Below are 27601 nucleotides of genomic sequence, written 5' to 3' on the forward strand. Positions count from 1 at the left end.
AAGGGAGGGACCGAGCCAGGTTTCATATGACTCTGGTTAGAAAAGTCAAGCTGTGGTCCAGTGGGAGACCTTCCAGATCATGGTGCTGGGGGTGGGGGCCCCACACCGCTGGCCAAGGAGCCGCAGGATGGGGAGGGCCAAGCAGGACACACTGGGGCTGGAGGTCTGTCCCCGCAGCGGTGCAGGCCTGCATCTGGGGCCAACACAAGAGTCATACAATGTTGGGGAGGGCCTGTGATGAGTGGTAGAGACACGTGCTGCATGGCTCTTCCTTAATACGCCCATAGTGGTGGGGCCTACTCTGGGTCTTACCAGCTTTTTTTCCCCCAAAGATTTTATTTATTTACTTGAAAGACACAAGAAGAGAGAGAACTAGCAGTGGGGGGAGGAGCCAAGGCAGAGGGAGACGCAGACTCCTTGCTGAGCAGAGCCCGATGTAGGACTTGATTCCAGGACCCCAGGATCATGACCTGAATCAAAGGCAGACAGTTAATTGAGCCACCCAGGAGCCCCTGGATCTTAACCAGCTTTTTGATTTGGGGCGAGTTACTTTACCTCATAGTGGCTTGATTTCATCAGCTCTGAAATGAGAGTGGTATTTGCCTCAGTGGTTGCAGCGAGGATTGATTGAAATGACATGTGTAACGCAACCAGTCCAGTGCCCGACATGCAGGAAGCACATGATACCTAGCATGCACTATTTTTTTTTTTATTGAAGTTTAGTTGACACGCAAGGTTACATTAGTTTCAGATGTAGGACATGGTGATTTGACAACTCTATACTTTCTGCTTGCTCACCAGAAGCGTGGCTCGCATCCGTCACCATACAGCACTATTACAATACCATCGACTAGATTCCCTATGCCGTATGTTTCGACTCCGTGACTTACTCACTCCATAAGTTGAAGCCTGTATCTCTTACTCTCCCTCACCCATTTTCCCCATCTCCCTAACCCTATCCTCTCTGACAACCATGTGTGTTCTCTATATTTATGGGTCAGTTTCTGCTTTTTTGTTTGCTCATTTATTTTGTTAAGATTCCATTATAAGTGAAATCATGTAGCATTTCAGATCGCCATATACAGTATTAACTTATTTGACTTAGCACAATACCTTCTATATCTATCCGTGTTGACTCAAATGGCCAGATCTCATTTTTTTTATGCCTGAGTAATAATCCAGTGTGTGTGTGTGTGTGTGAGAGAGATATCTTCTTTATCCATTTGTCTATCAATGGACACTTGGGTTGCTTCCCTACCTTGGCTATTATAAATAATGCTGCAAGGAACATAGGAGTGCATATATCATTTCGAATGAGTGTTTTGTTTTCTTTGGGTAAACACCCAGTAGTGGAATTACTGGGTCATATGCTACTTCTATTTTTGACTTTTTTTTTGAGGAGCCTCATACGGTTTTCCACAGTGGCTGCACCAGTTTGCATTCCCACCAACAGTGCATGAGGGTTCCTTTCTCTCCATATCCTTGCCAACATTTGTTATTTCTTGTCTTTTTTATTCTAGCTTGCTATTGCTTTTTTTTTTTTTTAATTGCAGATTGGTGAAACTATGGCCATTTACTCTAAATAAGCAGTTTCCCCTCCCATTGTTTGGCCACTGTGAAGAGAAGGGAGCCTTCCAATGTCCCCTGACATCTTACTGCCTATTTCTCAGCTCTTTTACCTATGTCTCCCAGTGGAGATTTGAGCAAGCAGGTATCTAGCTGGGTATGGCCCAGAGTGATCCTCCACCCTCATGAAATTCTCTTTTGGTCTCTGCTTTAATTTACATATTCTTGTCAATTTTATATCTTACTCCATAAAATATCTTAATATATTACGTCTAATTACATTATTCCCTCAAAGTCTTTGAGTAACATTGAGATCCCAAGAAGACAAACATTCATCCTGAAAACATATCCCTATTGGAAAATCTCAAACCAAAATCATTTCTGGCTACAGCAGGTCAGCAGGTTGGGGGAGGGACAGCCCAGGTTAGACCATCAGGGACGATGGTATGAAGGGGTCTTCGTGAAGCCCTGAGCTATCTAGCCCACTAGGATACAGACATGTGGAAAGAAGAAAGGTCATGAGCAAAGGTCTGGAGGTGAACACAAATGAAACCCTCAAGGAACCACAAAGAAGTTTTGTTCCCAAACCCAGGAACCAAGCTTCTTTCTCACCTGAAAGTCACTAATCTTTGTGTCTCATTCCAGGAAAGCCTGATCCCACAGGAGCCAGATTTGCTGTCCCAGGGCCATCAGTCATCTTCAGCAAGCACGCCATTTCTTCTACTCTCTTCTCGAACTCTCTACACATTTTCCATCTGGACAGGAGGCCCCGGGCAAGCATGTTTGGCACCAGGCATTCCTCATATGCCTCCCTTAGGACTTACGGTCATTAAGAAATTTCACATAATGAACACTTTGGCTCCAAAGCACCCAGCTTTCCTTGTCCCTGTCTGCAGCCAGCTTTCAGGTTCCACCCTCCCCTGTCTCAGGTCAGGGACCTTCCCACCGTGGGACTCATTCTTACTTCCCTCCCTCTTCCCTTCCTTTCTGTGTAGCTTCCTTCCTGGAAGTGTCGATGAGGGCTGAAAGCCAAGGGGAGGATGAATCATGATCTTCAATCGCTTCTGCTACATGAAGTGTGAGCTGCCTCAGCATGTGAGCTAATTAGCTTATCGCCAGAACACGCCCATGTTTTGCTTCCCATATTGGCTGTCTTCCTCTGGGTTCAAGTGGAGACATCAAGAGACAAAGCCAGGTACAGTTGGTTCGGTGATCTAACAGTGCCCGCCTCCCACTGACACATTTGCCACAACTGAAGAAGGCTGCTTTGGGACTCACTGGTATGGGATGGTGCTATAGTAGGGGCCCCTTGAAGATCTCCAGGTCCTTAGAGTTATTTTGTGATGTTGGCTCTGCAAATCTGAAATGACAAACCCATACCTCCGGGGCCTGGCTACAAGGAAGACGTGGCAAGTGGACATGTTTTTCTGCTTGTTTTCTCGTTCTGAAGCAGGTAGCTGTGTCCTTACAGATGGGATCTCTTCTGGCTTGTCTCAATGAATACTTGATGAAAGATTTATTGGCTTCCAGCCAACATGTTTTGATGCGCTCGCTGTCTTGAACACAGAAACCAACATGAGGGATCAAACTAAGAGAACTTTTTTAATTTGGAAAGACAGAGGTTGCTATAAGGCAGCATATAATGGTGTTACAGACTTGGCAGTGAGATGAGTATGGAGAACAGGCTAAGGCTTTAACCCAGATATGATGCAAAGCCAGCTCCTCACCCGTAAAATGGGGTAATGCTTCTTAAATAATAGGTATGATATGAAACAGTTTGTCAAAAGTGAACACTTACCGAAGGGTTTAGTACAGCGTAGATCCCAGTCCTAATCATTTACTTCTTCTCTATGGAGCGTCATCAAGTCGAAGTTGGTAAAGTGGCTCCTTTGGGAGAGAAAGACGTGTACCTTTTAGGCAACGGGAAGTCAGCTTATGAACTTCACTCTTCCTAGATGTGGCCCTGGTGGGAAATACAGTGAGCTCACAGGAGAATTGGGACATATCCTGAAAGCTGTTGCATGGATGCTCAGTCCACACTCTGCCCTGGGAGCCTGTGGAGGAGGCCCCCATCCTAAACTGTGCCTGTGGTCTTAGCTGTCAGACTCTAGGCTGGACAGAACCTGGGGTACTGACACTTTCTTAGGCTCCGACTTCCTTTATCCCCCTCTGGCCTGCTCAGCACTTTACAGCTAAAAGGAGAGAAAGAGTGGCTTCAGAGGTCTCCTTAGGACTTTGGGGAGGGACATGGAGATGTTTAAAGAGGATGCAGGAAGAACAGACCCCATAGAATCACTTTCTCTTGTCAGGAAGGGGGTCCTGGGGGACAGTACCCAAAGGATGTTGCAAGGCCTTCCTCTGGGCTTGTCCCCAGCTTGAGGCTTTCTGACCTTGCGTGGGATCCTTTCTCCATGGTGGCCGAGGCTAGGACGCTGCCTCTCACAGAAGAGTCAGTACTTGAGGTGATTGTAACCAACACCAGGATCCTGCGTCTACGTGGAGGGTGAAGACCTGACCACAGCTCTGAAAAGGTTTATCTTCCTAAACTGAACCGGGTAGAATTTGTTCAGTATTGATTCAGTTTTGACAGGCCCACTGAATGTCAAGAACAAGTCAGAAGACCAATGAGGTTTCCGCAAAACTGGTTTTGCTTGCTTGTTTTTGTTTTGTTTTACCACCGCAGCAAGAGGGCAAGGACTACAGGATTTTGTAGACTCAAAGCTCTTTTTAAGCGAGGTTACCTTCCTGTGAATAGCACCTTTTTTTTTCCCCAGGAAGCTAGTAAATCAACAGAATGTGTCCCAGAGGTGGGCATATAGGAGGGAATGATGGAAAAAGTGATCCGCCTGGATCACACAGCACAAGAAGGCTGAAGGGAGAAGGAGAAGCTTCCACGGGAGTTAGTTTTCTTATTTATTTATTATTTATTTATTTAAAAAGATTTTATTCATTCATGAGAGACATAGAGAGAGAGACAGAGAGACAGAGACACAGGCAGAGGGGGAAGCAGGCTCCACGCATGGAGCCTGATGTGGGACTCCAGGATCACACCTCAGGATCCCCCGGAAGTTAGTTTTCTAACCTCTAGTTCATCTTCTCTCTGGCTGTGGTGTATATTTTTTTATTTGGAACTTTTTCAAATTGGGTCAAAGGTCAGCCCAAGATAAGGCTGCACTGGTCTGGGGGGGTCAAGCTCATACACGGCAACTCAGAGGCCTCCTGCCGTGCGGCTCTCCTCTCCCCTGGCTTCCCGCTGCAGCCCTGGGCCATGGCTGGCTGGAGATTTCCTGCTCCCGCTTCCAGACTGCCAGGAATGGCCGGAGTGCTCACCACCACCGCTGCTGTGTAGACCCGGCCCGGCAGAGCCAGGTTTCCATCTTCAGCTTGGTTCTCAGGGCTGCCCAATGCCCTATTATTCATTCCTGCTTGACTTGCTATCCCGTTTCCTGCCTGCCTCGCCTTTCCAAGCCACACCACTCTGGCTGTGCCACCCCCCCTAAAGTCGCCACACGCACCCCTTGGTTCCCTCCCCAAGAGGCTGCCACAGCTGGCACCTGCCTCGCCTTCACCTCAACATTCTCTGGCCCATCACCCCTTCTATCTGCTGCTTTCCAAGGCCAATTCCTCCACCCGTCTCTGCCTCTCCCATGATCACACCGCACCTGAGTTCCCTCTCAGGCCCCCACCTCCGCCTTCACCCCCAGGCGGCCCACCACCCAGGGAAACTTCTCAGGCATCACTGTGACCTGGCTGTCAATCCACTCTGGCTGCCTCTGCTTCTCACTTCCCACTCAGCCTTCCTGTATGTAGACTTTTCTCCCCATGATAGCCACTGTCTGCTTATTGCACACCCAAGCCCCCCCCCCCTTCTGGGGCCTCTTCGTGAAGCACTGGGAATGTGTTCCCACTCTTGCTTTCAAAACCACCATCGTTTCTCTTCTCGGCTCATCTCCTGCTGCCCTGCCGTTCCTCACGTCCGTGCCATTGGCACCTCTCTGTGTGAGTGGTTCTCAGAATTCTGCCTTTCTCTTATATTGGTCTGTTTCTCCCCCTGCTGTCCCCTGCATCTTGTCTCATGAAAGTCACCCCCAGAAACTCCAACTCCACATACCCAATTAGAGCTGGTGCTTTCTTCTCTCCCTCTCCCCAAACCACTTCTCTCTCAGGGCTCCCTGTCTGTCTCCGAGCCAAGAGCATCTTCCCAAACACCCAGAAGATAGCAAACAACTTGCTGGTACTTCCCTTCTACCCACACACGTGACTGGCTGCCCCTTCTTCCTGCAGGCTCCCTGGCATCCATCCCGTCTCTCTAGGACCACTGCCTGCACCTGCCAGCCCTCCTCCTCTCTGACCTGGGTTATTGAAATAGGCTTTGGTCTGTCTGCCTTTACTTCTTCCCTCCTCCCTGGAGCTCCCTGGTGGCTCTTCATGGCTCACAGGGTCTACTGCAAATACAGAGATGGGATCACATCTCCCTTACTTACCCCACCCTCAAGGCTCCAACTCCTTTAGGGAATGGCTGTGGTTTGCAAAATAGAGCATGGCTTCTGTAGCCTCTTGATCATGGCTTAGTAGGGCCCATCTTAACCTCAGTTGTATTTACCACCACTCTTCCCACCCCCACCAATGCACAGGTGCACACACACATGCACCCTTATCTCACCCATCTTTCATTTGAGACCACTCATCATTCTCCAGATACAGCTTTCACACCCGCATGTCGGTGGCTCCTTTCACACTCATGCTGGCTCCTTACCTTGGAACATCATCCTCCCCTCTTGAAACCCTACTCGTCTTTTAAGACTTGCCTTTCCCACGAAGCTTTCTTCTATTCCCCCTAGCGCAGAGCACTGTGTCCACCTCTGAAGTCTCGTAGCACTTTGTTCCTGTCTCCCTTAGAAGCTCTTACCGCATCCTTGAGAAGGCAGACGGTGTCATCCCGATGCCTGTACCCTGAAAATCGCAGCAACACGGCTCGCACACAGTGAGAACTTACTATCTGCTGGGTGCATGAGGGCATGAACACCGAAAGTGGTCCACTGGTGTCCAGGAGGAGTATGTATAAGCACTTTGGGGGTAGGCTGAGTGGTAGATGACAGGGCTCTCACAATATTTATATCTGAGCTTCATCAGGGTCCCAGCTCAGACTCAGCGGAGGCTCCTGTGAGTAGCCCTCCACCTTCGCTCTCTCACCATCCTTCCATGCTTCCCTCCTGGGACACGGGTCTCTCCTCTGCCCCTTTACCCTGGGTAAGATTAAGCCTTTGCCTCTTCCATAAGTCCACCAGAACCTTTTACTTCTTCATGGGGCTGCTGTGAAGGTGTCGTCTGGCTGACACTCGTCCCCCTACATCTTTGCTTGCTCCCCCTTCCAAGAGTTGCCCTCCTGCCAGGCAGATACTAGTTAACTTTAGGGCTTTTCCTTGCCCGCCACCCCCTGCCCTCAGGATGGGCTTTGCGGTGCCCATCACCTACACCCTAGAGGAGCGCTAAGTCTCTGTGTCTCCTTGCCAAGGACTCCCGCCGGCCAGCCTCTTAAGAAATGACAGATTTGTCCCCTACCCCTGGCAGTTAGATGTACGAGAGGGGTGGGGCAGCTCCGAGAAGCTGAGCTCCTTCCTCCGGCTCCTGAGAGCCCGCAAGCAGCTGCCTCCTCCATCTTCCACTGCAGTAAATTCAGGGAGGCTGGACCACACAGAAGCCCTTCCCGAAACCCTGTCCTGGCGCGCAGCAAGGGAAGGCCGAGCTGGGGCAGGACAGCTTGGGATCCTGGCCGGCCGCGGCTGAGTCAGCCCCTGGCCCCTCTCCCCAGCCTGGAGGGGAAAATGCTGAGTCGCACACCTTGTGGGGAGCCTGGGGAGCTGGACACCCCCGTTGCTCTGTAGCTCCCCGTAACTCAGCCGGCTCGCGGGCTCCGTCCCCCCTGTTGGGCTCTGATGAGGGGGCCCGCAGGCTCGAGAGCAGCCACACCTGGAGAGCCATCCTGCCAGTGGTCGGGTGAGACACAGGCCTTCCAGGGAAGGGACGGGGCCACAGGTCGTGTGTCCACTGCCTGTACCTGTGTGGGCCGGAGCACCAGCCGCAGCTTCCTCCCCGGGCAGCGGGCAGCGGGTGGAAGTGGAACCAGCAAAGGCCACAGCCCCCCATCCGGGTCTGCATTCAGGAACCTTCCTGCAAGCGCCAGGTTGGAAGGCGGCCGCCTCTGCCGTGGCTGGAAGTGGTTCGCGCAGACCGAGGCCAGATACGTAATAGCTGTTCTCTGCTCTCTATGAGAAGATTTATTCAAAAATAAATTTAGCTAAAGGGGAAAAGTTAAACAAAAAAATAGGAAAACAGAGGGACAGATTTTCTTGTTGACTGGCTGCCAGGGATTGAAAGGTTGAGGCAGCCAGTCCCTTTGGAGGGGACAGCTGCAACGTTTCACGGTGTAAAGTCAGCGAATTTCCACCGGCTTGCCTGCCAGAGACCACAAAATGGTTTCAAACAACGGCTCGCTTCATGATATTTGTGTGTGTGTGTGTGTCTGTGCATGCACGCGCGTGTGTGTTGGAGAAAAAGGCAGGGGTGGGGGGTGGGTGACGGGGAGCTAAAATGTGTCCTCTCCCGGCCAGCCGAGTGGGCAAGGGGCACGGTGAGCAGATTAATGAAAATGGTTCGCTGGCATGAGGGGTTTGATTGCCCTGCTGCAAAATTGCTTGCAGATTCAAAAACAGCATGTTTCATTTCAAACTCATTCTCTTGCCATACATTAGCACTTGTCAATGTAACCATTAAGCACAGGCAGTGCAGAAATTTAATTACAAAACCATTTATTTTATTGAAAGAAAAATAAACCCAAGCTACCTCAAATGCATTAGGTAGGTTCAAAACATGTTCAGCTGATAACACCCAAGGGTAGGGAGGCTGCCGCAAGAATAAATGCGTCTTTCATGTGCGGTGGGGACTCGATATTAGAAACAGCTGCCCATAGGTCGCTCTTTATTTAAGTTCAATTATGAATTAAAAAACAACGGATTTAATGAAGGGACTTTTTATATCTGAAATCACTCGGCTGTGGCGTTCATTCTCCTCTTCCTATTTTTGCCTCCTCTTTTTAGCGTTTCAATTAAAAATGCTAAGTAGGCGAGCAGAACTTTTTACTGAATGGGTCTCCCCCACCCCAACCCAACCCCCATCTCGGGCTTGTCTTTTGTTCGCCTCGTGGTGGGAGAACCAAGGTCTGTGGTATTAAAGGAAGTCACAAAAATGTGCTAAACACATCAGAAAGTCTCCAATCTGTGTCTTATTTATGCCTTCTTCTCTCGTCCCCCGTGTGCATCTTCTGTATGTTGGAAAGCAGGCAGTGCAAGGCTCTCTGGTGAAATAGTAGATTTGGGTCAAGCGGTGGGCTGATGTCATGCTGGAGCCGGCCTCTCCTTAGCACTACGGAGCTGCCAATAACGTGTCTGTTTTACTATTCTGCTGGAGAGGGAAAAGAAAGAGTTATAACCTTAGTGGTTTGGACTGATTTGTCAATTTAAAGTGTTTTTTTCCCCCTGTCTGAGATATCAACCCACAATTTCTTACAGACATCTCCTCATGTAGTCCGCACAGAGGAGGAATCTGGAAAGGAAAGACCTTTTTTTTTCTTTCTTTTAATTTCCCTAGTGAGAATACGAATCTCTAAAATTTCAGGGAGGCATATTTGTCCGGTTGGAGGTGGGGAGCAGGAGGCAGATAGGCACAGAGGGGGGTTGTTCTGCTGAAAGTTCCATTTTAGCTCCTGTAACTAAGCTTATGCCCAGTAGCAGAGCCTTGTGACATTGTTATAGTGATGATTTTGCCTGTGTGAGACCTAAGGAGGATGTCCCAGCCTGTTTCACAAAGGCCTCCAGACATCTGTTGCCTCTGGAGGGACCCTGGCTGATGTTCTGGAGTGGGGAGGCACGCACATCATTGTCCAATGGCTCTGAGGCCTGCCAGGAGGGGAGCCTGAACAGCTGCGCTGTCCCACGGCTTGGAAATTGTACCCACTCCCTGGCCCGGATGAGCACCCCTGCCTCTGACCCAGCTGCTCTGCTCTGTTTTTGACACGTGCCCTCTGTGCCAAAGACCCAGGGAGCCTGAGGCAGGAAAATTTCTATTCCGAAATAGAGAGACTCACCACTCCAGGTAGCAAACCCTTTACTACAGTTTGGATAATTAGTTGTTTGGGGAGGGGGAAGGAGGGCACAAGGAAACAGGATGAGGATGTTGGAGGTCGGGGGTGGGGGTTGGTGTTTGCATCCTATTTTAATATTCTAAGAAAACTGGCGTCTACATTGAGCCCTGTAAACCAAGGAAGCTCCGTAGTAGAGTGGGCCTCCATCCTGTTATCACAAGTGCACCGGACAGAGAAAATAGCAAAAGGCTACAGACCTTCTCTGAAGGGGTCAAGAAGGTGTCACTCCACCCTGACTCAGCCAAGGAGAGCCACTCTCATTCCTTGACTGTGTATGAGAAAAGACAACGGGGCACAAAGGATGGTGGGAAGAGGGTTCCAGACTGGCTAATGATACTGTTACTGAAAAAAAAATTCCACTTGGGGTGTGTGCTGCAGACTTTCTAAACATCACATCTCACTCAATAAAAGCACACATCAACATCACGTGCTTCTGCTTATGTTTCTCCCTGTCCAGTGCTTGGGATGGATAAATGTGATCCTGCCAGCTTCTGACTCGTAGGTGTGCCTTTTCTAAGTACATGATACTTCTCGGCTAGGTTTCAGGCAAGGAGAGTTTTGAAAATGTATCTTAGGTTTGGAAACCACAATGGTGTTCAAAATGAAGCGAGTCAATGGAATATTCAATAATTCGCTTATTCTTGCCATCTTCCAGAATAAGATGGAAACCCCTAGGGACCAGCCAGAAGGCCATTGTGATCGAATGTGATGTGTGAAGATAGGGAGGCCAGGCACGAGGCCATGGGAAGCGATGTGGACTCAGCGTTCTAAGTGTAGTGGAAGCCAGTCAGTGGCTTTGAGCAGTGTTCTGATTTGTGTTTTTAAAAGATGATTGGCTGCAAGTGTGGAAAATGGATTGGAGGTGAGCAAATGGAATAATGGGGAGATTTGTTGGGAGGGTACCACAAGCTAATGAGAGAAAAATGGAGGCTGGAGCAGAATGACGGCCATGCGTACTCTTCTTCTTTTGCATAATGAGGTTGATTTGGCTTCTCAACCAGTGTGAGAGCTCCTAGAGGACAGAGAGGTTACTTTAGTCTTCTAAAGTAGGAGATAAAGATAGGAGAACCACTCTTTCCCACCAGTACCTTCACATGATGCAACAAGCTGGTCCTCAGCTCGATCTTCAAACAGCCCAGCATAGACTACTCTCCTGCCCCTCCTTGGAGACGCTACACTCTATTTCCTCCTTCCCTCTCGTCCCAAACCATGGCAGCCCATTCCCAGTACCCTCCTGCCTAGAATGTTCTTCTAGTCCTGACAAAGCCTGTTCCTGCTAATTGAAATGCCTAATTAAGTGCCAGCCCACTGAAGGTCTTTCCTGACTCCTTGGGGTTGTGGCAGCCATCTGCACATCACGCACCCATAGCACTTGGTTCACATCCAGATTTTAGCACCTCCTTACACTCTTATAAAAAATTCTGTGCTTGGTGTTGGTCTCCTAACCACGTACCTAGCTCCTACTCAAGTTATGAACTCATCATACAAATCTCCATTTTCTGTAGAGAGCCGTCAAAACTGAGGACAGGCTTTGAACATCATATCTTAGTATTGTACTTCTGCTGTACTTTAAAACCTGAGCCTTCCATTGTACTTTAAAATCTAATATTTAAAAAGTTTCAATATTGAGCAGGCCTGGTTAGGAAGCCACTCTCCTAGTGAATGACAGGATGAGTGACCTGGAAGATCCAACAAAAGAAATGATCTACTCTGAAGACAAAAAAGAAAATAAAGATTGAAAAAACTGAAAAAAGATTTAGGGACATGTAGAACATATATTCGAGAAAATACTGGCTAGAAAATCCCCAAATTTGTTGAAAGATCCAAAGCATGGGGAAATCCAAGGATAATTATAAATAAAATCGCATCTAGACATATCATAATTAAACTGCTGCAAACGAAAAATAAAGAGGAAATCTTGCAAGTAGGAAAAGAAAAATGACACATTACATACAGGGGAACAGTGCTTTGGAATGGCTATGGCAACGTTGGTAGCAGTGGTTTGAAGGGCAAGTGAACTTACATTGTTTTGAGGTTTCTACATTTTATGTAAAGAGGTTCAGTATTTTAATGCTAAGTATACTGCAAAAATCTAAGGACTTTATTTGTAATCCCTAGATCAACCATCAAAGAAATAATGCAAAGTGATATAGCTAAAAATCTACTGAGTTAGAACAAAATAATAAAATATATTCAAACAATCCAATAGAAGGCTGGGAAACAGAAGGATAGAAGACAGTGGAGTGGACAACAGAAAAGAAATCATAAAATGGTAGATCTAGATACAATCAAATCAATAATCACATTAAGTGTTAATGAACTAAATACTCCAGTCAAAAGGTACAGTTTACCAGAATAGATCTTTTGAAAATGCAAGACCCAACTATATGCTGACTAAAAGAGATAAACTTTCACACCATGTTCATTGCAACACTATTCACAATAGCCAGGATATGGAAACAACCTACATGTCCTTTAATAGATAAATGAATAAAGAAAATGCGGCATAGACAGACAATGGGATATTATTCTGTCATGAAAAGGAAGGAAATTCTATCATTTGTTATAACATGGATGAATCTGGAGGGCATTATGCTAAATGAAATAAGCCAGACAGAGGAAAACAAATACTGTACGGTATCACTTATATATGGACTCTAAAAAGAAAAAAAAGCCAATTTTACAGAAACAGAGAATGGAATGGTTGGAGGGACCTGGGGCTGGGGGGAGGAGAGATGGGGGAAAATGGGATGATGTAGGTCAAAGTGCATAAATGATCAGTTACAAGAATAAGTTTTGAGGATTGAAGGTACAACAAGGCGACTGTAGAAGAATATAAGAATATATTTTTAAGAATATAAGATTGCATACTGGGAAGTTGCTGAGAGTAGATTTTAAGCATTCTCACCATATATATATCTAAAGTTAACTTTAACTACGTGAGATAACGGATTGCTAATTTTCTTGCTCTTGGTAATCATTCTACAATATATAAGTATATCAAATCATCACATTGTACACTTTAAATATATTCAGTTATGTTTGTCAACTATTCCTCAATAAAGTTAACAATACATTTTTAAAAAGAGATGAGCTTTAAGTATAATGGATCAATTAATAAGAAGATCTGATTGTTAATGTGTATGTGACTAAGAGTAGAGCCTCAAGATACATGAAGCAAAAATTGATACACTAAAAAAAGAAATAGAAAAATTCACAGTTATAGTAGGATATATTTTTTAAAGATTTTATTTATTTATTCATGAGAGACCCACAGAGAGAGAGAGAGAGAGAGAGAGAGAGAGAGGCAGAGACACAGGCAGAGGGAGAAGCAGGCTCCATGCAGGGAGCCCAACATGGGACTCGATCCCAGGTCTCCAGGACTAGGCCCTGGGCTGAAGGCGGCGCTAAACCGCTGAGCCACCGGGGCTGCCCTATAGTAGGATATATTAACACCATCCCTGCAACTGATAGGGCCATCAGAAAATTCAGTAAATTCACAGAGGCTCTAAGCAACTTTATCAACCCCTTAACTTATTTATAAAATATTATACCCAATAACCTTTCAACTGCACACATTCACCACGAGAGACCATAAGCTGGGCTATAAAACAAACCCTAATAAAATAAAAAGGATCAAAATTATAGTAGCATGTGTCTTTGAATCACATCATAATTATATTAAATTAGAATCAATAAAAATAAGATGCCTAGGAAAACCCCAATATTAAATTAAACCCACACTTCTAAACAACCCATGAGTGAAAGAAGAAATCACAGAGAAACTAGAAAATATGTAGAACTTAATGATCATAAAAATACAACAAAATTGGTGGGTTGTGGCTACAGTAGAGCTTAGCAGGAATTTTATGGCTTTAAATGCTTATATTAGAAAAGAAGAAAGGTCTAAAATCAGTGACTTAAGATTACACCCTGAACCCCAAGTAAACCAAAATGGAACAAGTAATATAATAAATATGAGTAGAAATGAATGTAATAAGAAACAGGCAAGCAATAAGGAAAATTAACAAACCCCAAAGTTGTTTCTTTGTGAAGAACAACAACAAAAAAATGGTAAACCTTATTAGACTGCTGAAGAAAAAATAGAAGACACAAATTACCAATATCAGGAATGAGAGAGAGATAATTGCTACAGATCTTACAGACATTAAAATATTAAAAAGAGAATATGAGAATGTTGTGAAGGCCTTTATACCAATAGTTTCTACAAAGTAGGTAGAAATATAAATCACTAATATTTACAAGAGATGGGACAGAAAACCTGAGTTGTAGGCATAGATAATTCTACAGGTAAATTCCAACAGCCATTTAAAGAAGAAATAACACCAAACTTACACAAACCCTTTAAAAAAATAGAGGAGGATGGGATATATTTTCCAACTTGCTTTAAGGTATCAGTAATACCCAAACCTGACAAACACATATTAAAAAGAGGCCAGTATCCCTCATGAACAGAGATGTAAAAATTCTCAACAAAATATTAGCAGGTTAGGGATCCCTGGGTGGCGCAACGGTTTAGCGCCTGCCTTTGGCCCAGGGCGCGATCCTGGAGACCCGGGATCGAATCCCATATCGGGCTCCTGGTGCATGGAGCCTGCTTCTCCCTCTGCCTATGTCTCCGCCTCTCTTTCTCTGTGACTGTCATAAATAAATAAAAATTAAAAAAAAAAAAAATATTAGCAGGTTAAAACCAAAAATATAGAAAAAAAGAAAAATACCTCATGACCAACAACAGTTTATCTAGGAATGCAAGGTTGTTTTGATAGTAAAAAAAATCAGTCATGTAACTCACCAAATTCAAAGAATAGAGAAAATCATTTTGATAGATGTAGAGAAAGCAGCTGACAAAATTTAACATACCTTTATTTTTAAAAAAATGCTCAGCAATCTAGGAATAGAAAGGAACTTCCTGAATCTGATAAAAAAAAGTATTCTTTTTAAAAAATATTTTATTTATGTATTTATGTATGTATGTATGTATGTATGTATTTATTTATTTATTTGAGAGAGAGCAAGAGAAAAGGGAGGACAAGCAGACTCTGTGCTGAGTACAGAGCCCCACGTAGCTCAATCCCATGACCCTGAGATCATGACCTGAGCCAAAATCAAGAGTCAGAGGCTTAGCCAGTTGAGCCACCCAGGTGCCCCATAAGGGTATTCTTAATAATGAAATATTGAACACTTTCCCAGCAAGTTTGGAAACAAGGCAATGAGGTCCACCTTCATCACTTCTACTCAACATTGTGCTGACAGTCCTAGCCACTGCAGTAAGGCAAGGAAAAGAAATTAAAGGTTCTAAAGTTCAGAAAGCAGAATTAAAACTGCCTCTATTTGCAGATGACATGATTTCTTATGTAGAAAGTTCTAAAGAATCTGCAAAAACATTATCATAACTAATAAATGAATTTAGCAAGGTCATATGTTACAAAGTTAATATGTAAAAATTAATTTTATTTCCGTAGACTTTCAGCAAACAATTAGGAAAGGACATTTTAAAAGGTCCATTTACAAGAGTGACAAAATATACTCAAGAACGAATTTAACAAAAAAATGCAAGACCTACACACTTAAAACTATAGAATATTGCTGAGAGAAATGAAAGACATAAATATATGGAAAATCTATGTGGTAAAGATGTCAGTCAGTTCTCTTCAAATTTATCTTTAGACTTTATGCAAAATTCCAGCAGACTTTTTCTGCGTAGCAATTAATGAAGCAATTATAAAATTTATATGGAATAGAACTGACCTAGGTTGCCAAGATATTGTTTACGAAGAACAACATTGGTAGTCTTTTACTACCTGCTTTCAAGGCTTGCCATAAAGCTATTAAAATCACGAGTGTAGACTTGGCCAAAGGACAGACTATACACACAGTACAAGAGAGCCACAGATATATTGTTGGTGATTTCTTACAAGAGCGCAAGGGCAATTCAAGGGAGAAAGGATGATCTTTTCAGTAAACGGTACTGGAACAATTACATATCCATATGTCAAAAAGGAAAAAGAAAAAGAAAGAAAATAAAGGGAGGGAGGAAGGAAGAGAAAGAAAGAAAAAGAAAATAGCAAAAAGAAAGAACCTCCCTTTACTCTCCATACTTTGAGATGTATTCAAAACTAAAAATGGATCGTAGACCTAAGTATAAAACTTTAGATTATACAACATTTAGAAGGAAACATAGGAGAACATTTTTATGACCTTGGCAAAGATTTCTTAGATACAGCATCAAAAACACAATCCCTAAAAGAAAAAAAAAAAAAGATAAATTGGATTCCATCCAAATTAAGCAGGAAACAAAGTATCACTTTATTAATAGCTAGAAAATTGAGGCTTGCACCAGGTCACACAGCTAGCAAATGGGAGAGCCTGGAAATGAACTCACGGCAATCTGATTCCAGAATCTACATTTTCATGCATAGTATTCTAAAACAACTCCCTTCACAAGACACGATGCAGGGAGCATAGACTTCCACAGTACAGCTGTGCCTCTAGGCTAATAGGCCAGGACAGCACCCCACAACCTCCCAACCCGCCCCCCCCCCCTCTGAACCATGGGGAAGCCTGAGTGCTTGAGCTTCAGCAACACTGAATGAGCTTTCAACAAACCCGGCAATGCTTCATCGCATAAGAAAAATGTTATGACGGGGGTTAGAACCGGCTGTCTTCCCTGAAGACTTGCTAGCTCGATCTTAATGACTTGTTATTGCTGAAAATAAGGGCCATCCACGTGACCGGTGTCACCCCAGGGGCTGTGCCGTAGAGAATTCTGTTAGGCATGAGCCCGCGTCTTGGTGGAGGCTTGTAGAGGGATGGGTGGGCGGGGTTTGGGGTTGAAATCCCACAGTGTGAGCCCTTACTCTCTGGACCTGCCCCTGCCTCTCCCCGTGCCCCCCTTCAATCCCCCTTCCCCACCCCCCCACCCCCACAGTGCCTAACACAGGACTAGGCACACAGCAGATTTCACTAAAGGCTCCTTGCTTGATAAATGGTTTGTAGATGCCATTTTTCACATTAGAGATCTTTTTGCAGTTGCAAGGTCCAGACTTAGACCATTACATGATCTTCTCTGTGTTCTGTAGAACAGCACATACAAATCTCTTTTCAATTCAGACTTGAATTCAGTAGATCTGGAGTGGGGGGCCGAGATTCTGCATTTCTCTTTTTAAGGATTTTATTGGTTTATTTGAAAGAGAGAGAAAGAGAGGGCACAAGCAGGAGTAGGGGCAGAGGGAGAGGGAGAAGCCGATTGCCCGCTAAACAGTGAGCCCAAGGCAGGACTCGATTCCCAGGACCCTGGGATCATGACCTGAGTTGAAGGCAGATGCTTAACCAACTGAGCCCCCCAGGTGCTCCCAGATTCTGCATTTCTTTTCTTTTTTTTAAAAAGATTTATTTATTTATTTATTTATTTATTTATTTATTTATTTATTTATGATAGAGAGAGAGAGAGAGAGAGAGAGAGAGAGGCAGAGACACAGGAGGAGGGAGAAGCAGGCTCCATGCAGGGAGCCCGACGTGGGACTCGATCCCAGGACTCCAGGATTGCGCCCTGGGCCAAAGGCAGGCGCTAAATCGCTGAGCCACCCAGGGATCCCCAGATTCTGCATTTCTAATAAGCTTCCAAGTGATACTGATGCTGTCCATGGACCACCCCCCATGACTAGCAAGGCCAGAGATCATGACCTCCAGAAAAGTGTTTCTCTTCCTTTTCAACCAGGAGGGTTCAACACGAACAATGCCTTAAGATCACTTTCTCCCTGGAAAAAAAATCTTGACTCGCTTATTGCAAGTCTCTTCGTGTATTCATTTATTTTTTAAAAAGATGGACTGAGAATATATTGTGTTTGTAGTATAGCTACTAGGCTGGAGCTACCTACAATGCCAGGTGGGCACCAAATATATGGTGCCCTTCAAACACTTTTGGGCACATATATTTAGAGGTCATGCCAGCTTTGCCTGGTGAAGGGGGAGAAGCAGCCCAGTCGACCTCTGTCCTCCTGAGGAGATCAGCTCTTGTTCAAACCTGCAAACCCCTTAGAAAAAAAAGTCGCAACTATATATAGACTGCCCCTGAGTGTTTCTCACAGCCCACTCTCCTTCTTCCCACGAGGCAGATCAAAGTATGTGCAGCTTGCCCTTCACTCTCTCTCTCTGAGAAGGATCCAGTTAGTCTAAGTTTCCCGCCTTGTTATCTGTAATAAGTAGGCATCCTTGGGAAAGGTCCTAGCCCATCCATCTTGTAATCGGTGCAACTAAATTTCATTCCACCTGTACTTTATACTCAATGCAGTGCTGAGAAAACACGGTCTCTGCCTTCAGTAGGTTTTCCATCCTCTTAAGGAGAGAAGGCTCACGGCTGCGTCCTGAGACCCTGCAGCAGCAGAATTCTGGGTCATGGTGTAGCCAATCTGACTGCGGAGTGAGGAGCAACAAGTCCCAGTGGCCTGGCCAAGCTGGTGGAAGGCTGCGTGGAAAAGGCTGGGCCGGGCTGGAGGGACAGGAACGGAATGTGAATCCAGGGAGCAGAAACCGAGGCCAGGGAAGGAAAGCTTGCAGTCTGGACAGATGTACCCATGACCACGCCTGCAGGTGGTCAGTGTCCAGATCCTCCGGGTTTTCAGAGCCTCTCTGGCCGCACGCTCCTTTCACCAGCATTCAACCCGAAGTTCCACAAACATTTCCACCCTGAGTTCAGCCAGGCTGGAATATTTCATTCTACCAGAGAGAAGAGCCAGAGGCTTTGACCTGAATGCACGAGATGAAGGAAGAAAAGCAACGTTTGAATTTTATTTTATTTTTATTTTTTTTTTAATTTTTATTTATTTATGATAGTCACAGAGAGAGAGAGAGAGAGGCAGAGACACAGGCAGAGGGAGAAGCAGGCTCCATGCACCGGGAGCCTGATGTGGGATTCGATCCTGCGTCTCCAGGATTGCGCCCTGGGCCAAAGGCAGGCGCCAAACCGCTGCGCCACCCAGGGATCCCAACGTTTGAATTTTAATACAGAAAAAGGAAGGGAATTAAAAAAAGGAAAGAAAAGAAAGAAAGGAAGGAAGGAAGGAAGAAGAAGAAGAAGAAGAAGAAGAAGGAAAGAAGAAAGAAAGAAAGGAAGAAAGGAAGAAAGGAAGAAAGGAAGAAAGAAAGAAAGAAAGAAAGAAAGAAAGAAAGAAAGAAAGAAAGAAAGAAAGAAAGGAAGAAAGAAAGAAAGAAAGAGGAAGGGACCGGTAATAATCTGGAAATTCTAGACCAGGCAGCCGTTTCGGACAGCAGCCGGAGTGACTCAGGAACGTGGAAACCTGTGAGGTTGCTTCTCTCACACTGTGATTCTGATCCTGCTGTGACGGGGAGAAGCAGAGATGGTGACATGGCATTGCTGTCTTGGGTCTTTAAAAATCCGGATCTGCCTCCGTGATCTGATGCTACAGCCAAGCCCGGGGCCTCTTCGTCAAACACCACAGCAACACCGACTCCAGTGCATTCTTGCCATTCTTCTGCCCCGAGGCAGGCTTGAGGTCAGAGCAGTTGCAAGATTGGATTTGTTTGTGATGTGTTTGTAGAATAAAGTATTTTAACAGTTTGGCAGAAGGAGGGAAAGTTGAAACCAAGGTGGCTAGAGCATGTATACCCGCTGGGCTGCTCTTTGCCGGAGTGGGGAACTATCGGGCAGTGGGGCAGAGGGAGGCTAGGGTCCCCGACTGCAGGCCCCCCAGCCAGGGCGGCCGCCTAGAACCCTGAGCCAGTGAGATCCCCCTGGAAGGGGGAGCTGGGCAACGAGGAAGGCCTAGGGTGTTTATAGCGACCCCAGAAGGTCAGGTCACAGTATAGACAAGCTCCCATGGGGGTGACCAGAGATCCCAGCCACCCACCGCCTGCAGCTTCTGCTTTAGAGGGCTTTGAGTAGCTTGGGTGCCCGGGCATTCAGATTTAGGGGAGGAGAGACAATGACAAGTGGCATCAACCTCCCATGAGTCCCCTCGTGAATGGGATATATTATGAACCCTTTGACTAGGCGTTCAAGGTTTAACCTGTGGTCCCAGCCTGTTGGCTCAACCTACCTGCTTCCCTGCACACAGCATGTGTCTCAGCGAGGCCAGCGCTCTTAGGTTCTTCATTCTCCTGCATCCATGCCCATCCTTTCCCCTGCTCTTCCCTTTCTTAGTCCAACCTATCCTTCAAGGGCCACGCTGGCCCTACAGGCACACAGCACGCTCTTCTTTCTCTAGAACTGGATTCTCTACAACCCAATCAGCAGACCACACCAAATTTAGCAGCAGCAAAGCATGGGCAATTGAGAGCATCATTTGAGAAAAAGTTCTTACCAGAAAGTTTCTTTTAAAAGTACTGAAATAATCACAGTGGGAAAAAAAGGAATTTTCTTGTACTTCTTTACTCTGATTTTGTTGATTATGATATTGCTTATTTGTGTCATTACCTGGAAGGGGATACCCTGTAAACACTCCAGGGTTCAAGTCCCCTGGACCTGCACCAGCCTGTGCCTCTCTGACCACTGCACATTGGGGTCCCCAAATCATTCATGTCTTACATATGGTGATGTAGCTATTTCCCGGTCCTGCTTCCCAGTTAGTGAGGATCTCCTTGTGGGCAGGCACCAAGCATTCTGTATGTTACAGGATATGGGTGCATGGAAAGCTGTTAGGACAGCGCCTGGCATGTCAGATATTAATACTGTTGTGATTATTATTATTTCACTTCTTTGCATCACCACAGAGAAGAGATATTTAGTTTCTTCAAAGATTAGAAGCTCAGCAGATACTTGTTAAACTTCTTTGCAGTGATATAGCATCTACTAAATTAAGCAATGTTTTTGAAAGCCAATGTAGCATAGTGGTTATAAACACAGCCTGTGGAGACCTCTAGGTCCAAATCCTGGCACCACCACTTGGGTCTGATTACTTAACCTTGGGGTCTCTGCAGTGCCAGCTTTGTAGGTTATGTGAATTAATTGTTTGATATTTCAACAGTGCCATACTGTGCTTGGAACATGGTAAGTATCTTACATACAAACATTACCACATAGAGTTGGGTAGAAATTTACTTTGGAAAAGAAATTTTTAAAGCAGTTCCAAGAAGACTGGTGCTATTTTATTAATTTGAGAAAATGAGTTCCCCTTTTCGGGAATACCTTTTGCAGATAAGCAATTGATGTGCTGGTTACATTGAGCCCCAACTTCTTCCAAGCAGGTGCAACAGGATCTTTCCTTGGCAGGACTTGGCTAATGATTGAAGTTAAAGTATCTACCTTTATAATAGTTTTATTCAAACCATCCTTTCCCTTAGGGTAGTAGATGCTGTGACCCTGACTCCTCTTCAGGACCGTTGGGAGAGCTGCTAGCCAGAGGCAGAAATCTGCTCTCAGCTGGAGAAGGCCTCGGGGACAGCCACATGCAATGACCCGTCGCTGTGCAGAAGAGAGGTCCACACCCCTCGCTCCAATTTCCAATAACACTGATGGTCATCTCTGGAGCTCCCTCTGGGGCCAGCTGAGGCCTCTGATGAGACTATTTTGCAGTCCACATTTTCTCTCTGCCCGAACCTGCTTCACTGCCTTCCCTTCCACATCCACAGGTGTGGATCCCAAGAACATTCCCTAATAAACGTCCCGCATGCTAATCTACACCTCAGAGTCCGCTTCCAGGGAGCCCGGCCTGCAGTGCCTGGTGAGAGCACATTCATTTCTTTTCATTAATGTTGATATGACCTCTGACTTACAATTACCTGGATTCCACTTACAATTAAAATGTGAGTGTAAGGTGTGGTTTGTCTGGGTCACCCTATTTGTGCCTTTCATTAATAAAAGGTTTAAGTATTAACAGCAATCCCTTTGACCTTAAAAATATTTCTGGTGGATCAATAAATTATATGGTCACCTCATCTGGAAACAACCCTAATGTTCCCAGGCCTCACTGCCAGTGTGGAAGAATGAGGTCATATTAACACAGTGTGGATTCCCCTAGGTTGGAGTGCCTGTCAAGTGTAACTCTGGGACATCAGACCCTCCCTCATCCTCCTCTGCTTCCTCCTCAGAACATCTGAGTGACTCTGGAGCCTACAGACTCTCAACGGATTCAACTACTGCTCAGCTACTGTTCTCAACCCTCTTCTGAGGCTGCTGGTTATACCCCAAGGCTGATGACCTTCTCCTCTCTTCCTGGGACCAGTGGTTCCCACTGGGACAGCTGCTTTGGGGCATCAGACAGCCTCTGGGTGTTCTACCATTGTCATAAGGCTCGGATGGCCCAAGGCGGCCTCAACTTTGACTAGGGCTGGAGTCTCTACGTTGACTGTAGCTTAATATATCTGCCCTCCCATGAAGTAAGTAAAGAAACGTATTCCCTTTGTCTTGTATACATCTTTTGAGCTGACCCCCCTAGCAGGATAGCATGCATGCTAAATGGGTGTGGTTCATCTTATATTGTCCACAAACTCTTTCCCACTCAGGATCATACACAGGCTCTCCAGGTGGTAGCGTCAGGTTGGGGTTGAATAACAGACTCCAAAATATAACTGGAAACCCTCAACCTAGCTAACCCAAGGAGTTCAAGTTCTTTTCCAGAAGTCTCCTCACATTCCATGCAATTGAGTTGCCACAAACAGATGTGAAGAAATTGTAACCTAACTCTCCACAAACCAAGTATGTTTGCTTTGCACGATAGCGCAAGTTGATAAAAATGAGGCATATGTTGCAACCCTACAAAGCGCTCTTGATAATCAATGGGAAGACAATTGTTTCATGACCTTTAAATACTTTTGGTCAAAACTTTAAAAACTCTCTTACTGTTGGCTATAAATGCATTAGGAAATGAAAAATTAGCAAAATTAATATTTACACGTTCTACTGTAATTTAAAACATTAGAAACATTGAGGATTAAAGTGCTTTCTTTCTTTCTAAAAAAAAGCTTATCAAAAGTAGTTTGAGCAGTTTTTACCTTCTTCCTCTCATTGTGTAACTTGTGATGTGCAGCTGGCACCTTTTCTATGCCTTTGTGTGCTGTCGTGCTCCTTATGAATTTTGGATCAGCTTACATTGGTTTATCTTTCACTCTTGCAATGCGATGAAATGCCTATGAGCATTTCTTAAAGGTGAAATTTTGTTGTTGTTGTTGTTGGTATCACTTCTCCTGGAACACTTTCTCAGGATTGGGGTGCAAATTTCTGGGTGCACAAGTCATTTAACATCAACCAAATCATGCTGAATTCTGACATGATGAAACCAGCCTTTATTGGCAGTAAATGGTTCATCTTCAGTCTCCTCGTGATTGACTTTGTTGTTGTTATTGCAACTGGCTTCAATCCTCTGCTCTGAATGGTAGCCAGACTAATTAGGATTTTAAAATATTATGGTCTTCTACCCAAAGTAGAAAATATTCCATTTAAACCATAAGCGGCTTTATGTTTCAACTGCAATTAAAATGGAAAAATAATGAAGTGACTTTACCTGTTTTTTTATACTCATTGGGCTTTTCCAGTAAGATCAGCACCATAGCTTCTAGTAGCTTCGTGTCTCCTCTGATCTTTGCTTTGTTGTTGCCATCTTCAAATCTATCCACATCCAATTTTGCTGCCAGTGTTGTCACTTTTTACTTCCTTGCTGTACTTCTATTTTTTGTCAGCAAATCCTCTATAGAGTCTCCATTTCTGTAAAATGCCATGTGGGTTTATCACTAGGAGGCAAGGAGGCAACACAGCCACACACTTTGCTGCCTGTGCCTGAACTGAGTCCCAGAAGCATGGTGACCAATCACGGAAAGACTTCCAAAGGAGTGATGAGATTGGTCACTTCACCATCAATCTGTAGTCTGAAAAGCAGGCAGTGAAATTTGTACTTTACACAAATGGATAGTGGCATGTGATTACTTTTGGCCAATGAATTGTGAGCAGAAGTTACACGTATCACCTCCATGCTGAAGCATTTGATTGCCACTCAGTACTGGCACAGCCCTTGAGACTATCTGAGAAAGTAGCTACTCTATTAGCCAGGGTCCCTGAGCAACTAAGCTGAGCAGAGGCTTCTGCTAAGATGTCATAGGCATATAGCTTAAGCAGTAAGTAAACCTTTGTCTTAACCTATAGACATCTCAAGGTTGTTTGTTTCTGCAATGTAATAGCCTGTTCTGACTGATATATATAATTAGGAGAGTCTAGGAAAAGGAGGATAGGAAATTGGGCAGAATTCAGAACCCAGAGATTGGCAGCTAATGGTTAAAAGGGCTCCAAACTGGGACGCCTGGGTGGCTCAGCAGTTGAACTGCCTTTGGCTCAGGTCGTGATCCCAGGGTCCCGGGATCGAGTTCCCCATCGGGCTCCCTGCATGGAGCCTGCTTCTCCTTCTGCCTATGTTTCTGCCTCTCTCTCTCTCTCTCTCTCTCTCTCTCTCTGTGTGTGTTTCTCATGAATAATAAATAAAATATTTTTTAAAAAGGGGGCTCCAAATTATGGGGGCAGGGGTAGAGAAAGAATCAGGGGCATGTAGTGAAAACAAATATACCGTCTTCATATGGCTAAAAAACAAATAGCATAAATGCAGAAAATCGGTGTATAGTTTAATAAAGTATCAAAAGGTGAACATACTTATAACCTCTACCCAAATCAAGAGATAGAACCAGGTTCAGAAGTTCCTGCCTGTGCTCCAACCTGCCATAAACCCTGCCCTGCCCTCTGTCAGTTATGGTTGGGCCACATTTTATGATGACCTCCTTCCTTTCTTCACAGCATTATCACCCAATTGTGTATCCCTCAACATTGGGGCTCAGTTTCACTTTTTAAATATTTTCAAGTCTCTGAATATACATATTTCCCACCCACCCCTTTCCACTTGTGAACTTATTTACGGCAAAATTTGTTTGTTGTCTACAGTATATAGACAACAAATCTATACTCACAATGTGGCAGATATCTTCACCAACAAAGAGGGATCTCATCCCAACTGATTTATGCTGCCTTACTCAGAGGATGCATCCAGGTTCAGTCAGCGTCATGCCATCTGGAGGAGGCTTTAGGAGCTGTGTAGGATAAGAGTTTGCAAAAATTCTTCTTGAAATATTTACAGGGGAGCTGGTGAGGCATTGTGACTGGCAGCTTTTAAATGGACCTCCTGTAATGAAAACCAATCCTGTCATGTAGCCCATGGACAATCTCCTGGCACAGTTCACTGGCTTCCAGGGGGAAATCTGATGGCCATGAATGCCCAGACCTCAGACTTATTTGAAGTGTACCTATGAGTTTTTACACAATGTTGTGTTGAAATTGTTATATTTAATTTCTAAATGCATATCATAATATCTGTGTCTCTACTTCAGTGCCACAGTCTTTAAATATGAAAAGAATACATTTAGTTTCCAATTAAAGTAAAATTTGAAGGTAAAAAAAGGTGGGGAGCCATCTGTAGGGTTTCCCACAGTGTGGATTTTGTGGCTTGCATCACCTCTTTCCCCTGACCCTCTGGTTCCTCTAAATTTCTGGTCGGATCTATAGGTTGATCAAATTTGGGTGGGTTTGATTAATTTTGGCAAGACAACTTCATAGGCAGTGGTGTGTTTGTTCACTAAAAGGTACATAATCATCTACCCATGATTTTTGTGTTATAAATCGTCATTGTTGCTCAGTTCCAGTATTTATCTGGGGTTTCAGAATTGGTAAAATTCCAATTCAGAACTTTCCTCCTTCTATGATCTGTTTAACTGTGGTGCAGTTCGCAGAGGAAAATCCAGATAAATCCCCTTTTCCTCCAGAGCTCGAAGCTCTGGCCTAACCAGGTTAAGTTGCTAAGGTCTGAATTTGGCAAGTATATCATAAAGATGGCCTTCATCAGGGGCGCCTGGGTGGCTCAATCAGTTAAGTGTCTGCCTTCAGCTTGGGTGGTGATCCTGGGGTCCTGGGATCGAGCCCCATAAGGGGCTCCCTGCTCAGTGGGAGTCTACTTCTCCCTTACCCGTTCCCCCTGCTTGTGTTCTCTCTCTGTGTCAAATAAATAAACAAAATCTTTAAAAAAAAAAAATGGCCTTCATCCACCAGCCTTCTCTCACTATGCCTTCACCCACTAAGGGTTCACCCCAGGCCCTGTGATCCCTCAGTTTTCCCTCATCTCCCCACCCCATCAGAGCCCACCTTCAAGGAGGGCAAGTTCTTATTTTCTCCCCCCTTAGAAGATAAACCAGGGGCTTCACCCAGCGAGAGGCATCTGGATTTTCAGCCACCTGTCTCAAATACTCGGTTACCATCCTTGTGGGGTTGAAAACAGGTAGCCCTAAGCCCAAATCCAGTTTGTGATTATGTTTGTTTGAGCCAGCAAGAGTGTTTTTACTTGTTGTGTTGTGTTGTTTGTTTGTTTGAAGCTGAATGAGACTACATTTGGGCAGGGGGCATTTTCTGTCTGGTTAGAGCAGAGGCCGGCACACCGTCCTGTCCTATACCCGCTCTGGTTTCTGAGTCTCAAAGATACTTGTGTCACCACTTCTGTCTTACAGCAACCTAGCAGTCAGGTGTTAGCCCGTTTCACAGGTGAATGAACACAAAGGGCCTGGGCGAGGCCTGCCTGGAGAGGAGACAGGCAGCAAACGCTCTGGGATGCAGACAGTCTGGGGAGAACCGGGGATGGGGCTCTCTGTATCCCTGCACAAACTAAAGCCCACATTCTTTTTTCTTTCCTTTTACAGAGACAGCTCAAGGAAGCATGATAAAACGAGGCCTAAGATAATATTTGGGGGGAAAGTTTATTTTTTTATGGTCTGTTTGCATTAGACCGTCGGGCGAAGAGAGGCGGTTAAAGACTTGTCCCAAATGGCCGGGCTGGAGAAGCACAAATCCAATGTCAATAGTTGGAAATACAAGTGTTTGGTTTCATTAAACTTCTTTTTAGAAAACATTTCTTCTTTCCTTCTCCTGAGGCAATCCAGGGGAAGGAGATACAGAGCCGGAACGAGACAGGGAGGAGGGGGAGCCAGCCAGGGCCAGGGGGGCCTGTCCAGAGGGCCTCACTCCCCCAATCTGAGTGTTGTCAGCCAGCCCAGGAGGGTGTCAGCCCTGACCAGGAGCAGTCACCTGCAGTCACTCGCCGGCCCCGAGGACCATTGCTAATTGAGGGCAGAGGAAGCATTTGTCCAATAGCAAACTTAAAAAACAAAACAAAAAACCCAGAGCAAGAAGGAACAAATAGTCAAATCGGGGCCAGCTCTGGGAAAAACAGCTTGAGCCCTGTGTTCTCTTAAGACCCCTCTCGGCAAGAGCTGCCCCCTTTCCTTCCCCAAAGAAGAGGCCACAAGCTGAAGGGGGCAGGTTGAGAATGCAGTATCTAGTTGGCTTGAGCTTTCAGGTTAAAATCCCAGCTCTGACCCTTATTAACTGGTTCACGTTGGCAAATTCTTTGTGCCTCAATTCCTCATCTGTAAAATGGAGAAATAATAACACCTCATGGCCGGTTAAAGGATTAAGTGAGAAAAAGGCTTAGCACAGTCCCTAGCATAGAGTAAGTGTTCAGAAAACGTTTGCTGCTCTTACTTTATTATTTTTAGAGCTCCTTCTCTCTTCCTCCTCCTCCCCCTCTCTCTACCTTTGTCCTTCCCTTACACGCCTCTCCCCAGCAGTCCCACTGGATTTGTCTAAGTAGATAAATGCAGCCAGAAGAATGAAAGCACATATTCTCTTGCAGGGTATTTTGCACATGGTCTGCCAAGACCTTCTCTCTCAGCCGGTTTCCACATGGCTCACATCCTAGTTCACACGGCACAGTCTCCTTGGATCGCCCTCTTCCCCTCCATCAGCCCAAATCCAGTTCAAGGCCCACGCCATAACAAAAT

General features: G+C 45.2%; 2 long non-coding RNA genes across 5 annotated transcripts in view; one reads left to right on the forward strand and one right to left on the reverse strand.

Annotated features, from left to right (window-relative positions):
• The first annotated feature begins 167 nt into the window (after positions 1 to 167).
• On the forward strand, positions 168 to 26718 carry LOC140600163 (uncharacterized). 2 transcript variants are annotated; one of them, XR_012003352.1, is made up of 4 exons: positions 168 to 2761; positions 21086 to 21465; positions 21833 to 22120; positions 26462 to 26718. It is a non-coding gene; the product is annotated as an uncharacterized lncRNA (long non-coding RNA). The 2 variants fall into 2 exon arrangements; XR_012003351.1 differs by lacking the exon at positions 26462 to 26718 and having other exon boundaries at positions 169 to 2761; positions 21833 to 26438.
• LOC140600162 (uncharacterized) overlaps positions 8359 to 27601 on the reverse strand; it is a 181648-nt gene continuing 162405 nt past the window's right edge. For all 3 annotated transcript variants that reach the window (XR_012003349.1, XR_012003350.1, XR_012003348.1), the window contains 3 exons: positions 24689 to 24900; positions 23245 to 23444; positions 8359 to 9027 (listed from right to left, as the gene is read on the reverse strand). This is a non-coding gene — a long non-coding RNA (uncharacterized lncRNA). The remainder of the gene's footprint in view (positions 9028 to 23244; positions 23445 to 24688; positions 24901 to 27601) is intronic.

Source organism: Canis lupus, chromosome 11 (assembly GCF_048164855.1).
Source record: "Canis lupus baileyi chromosome 11, mCanLup2.hap1, whole genome shotgun sequence".
In the NCBI taxonomy this organism is placed as follows: domain Eukaryota; kingdom Metazoa; phylum Chordata; class Mammalia; order Carnivora; family Canidae; genus Canis; species Canis lupus.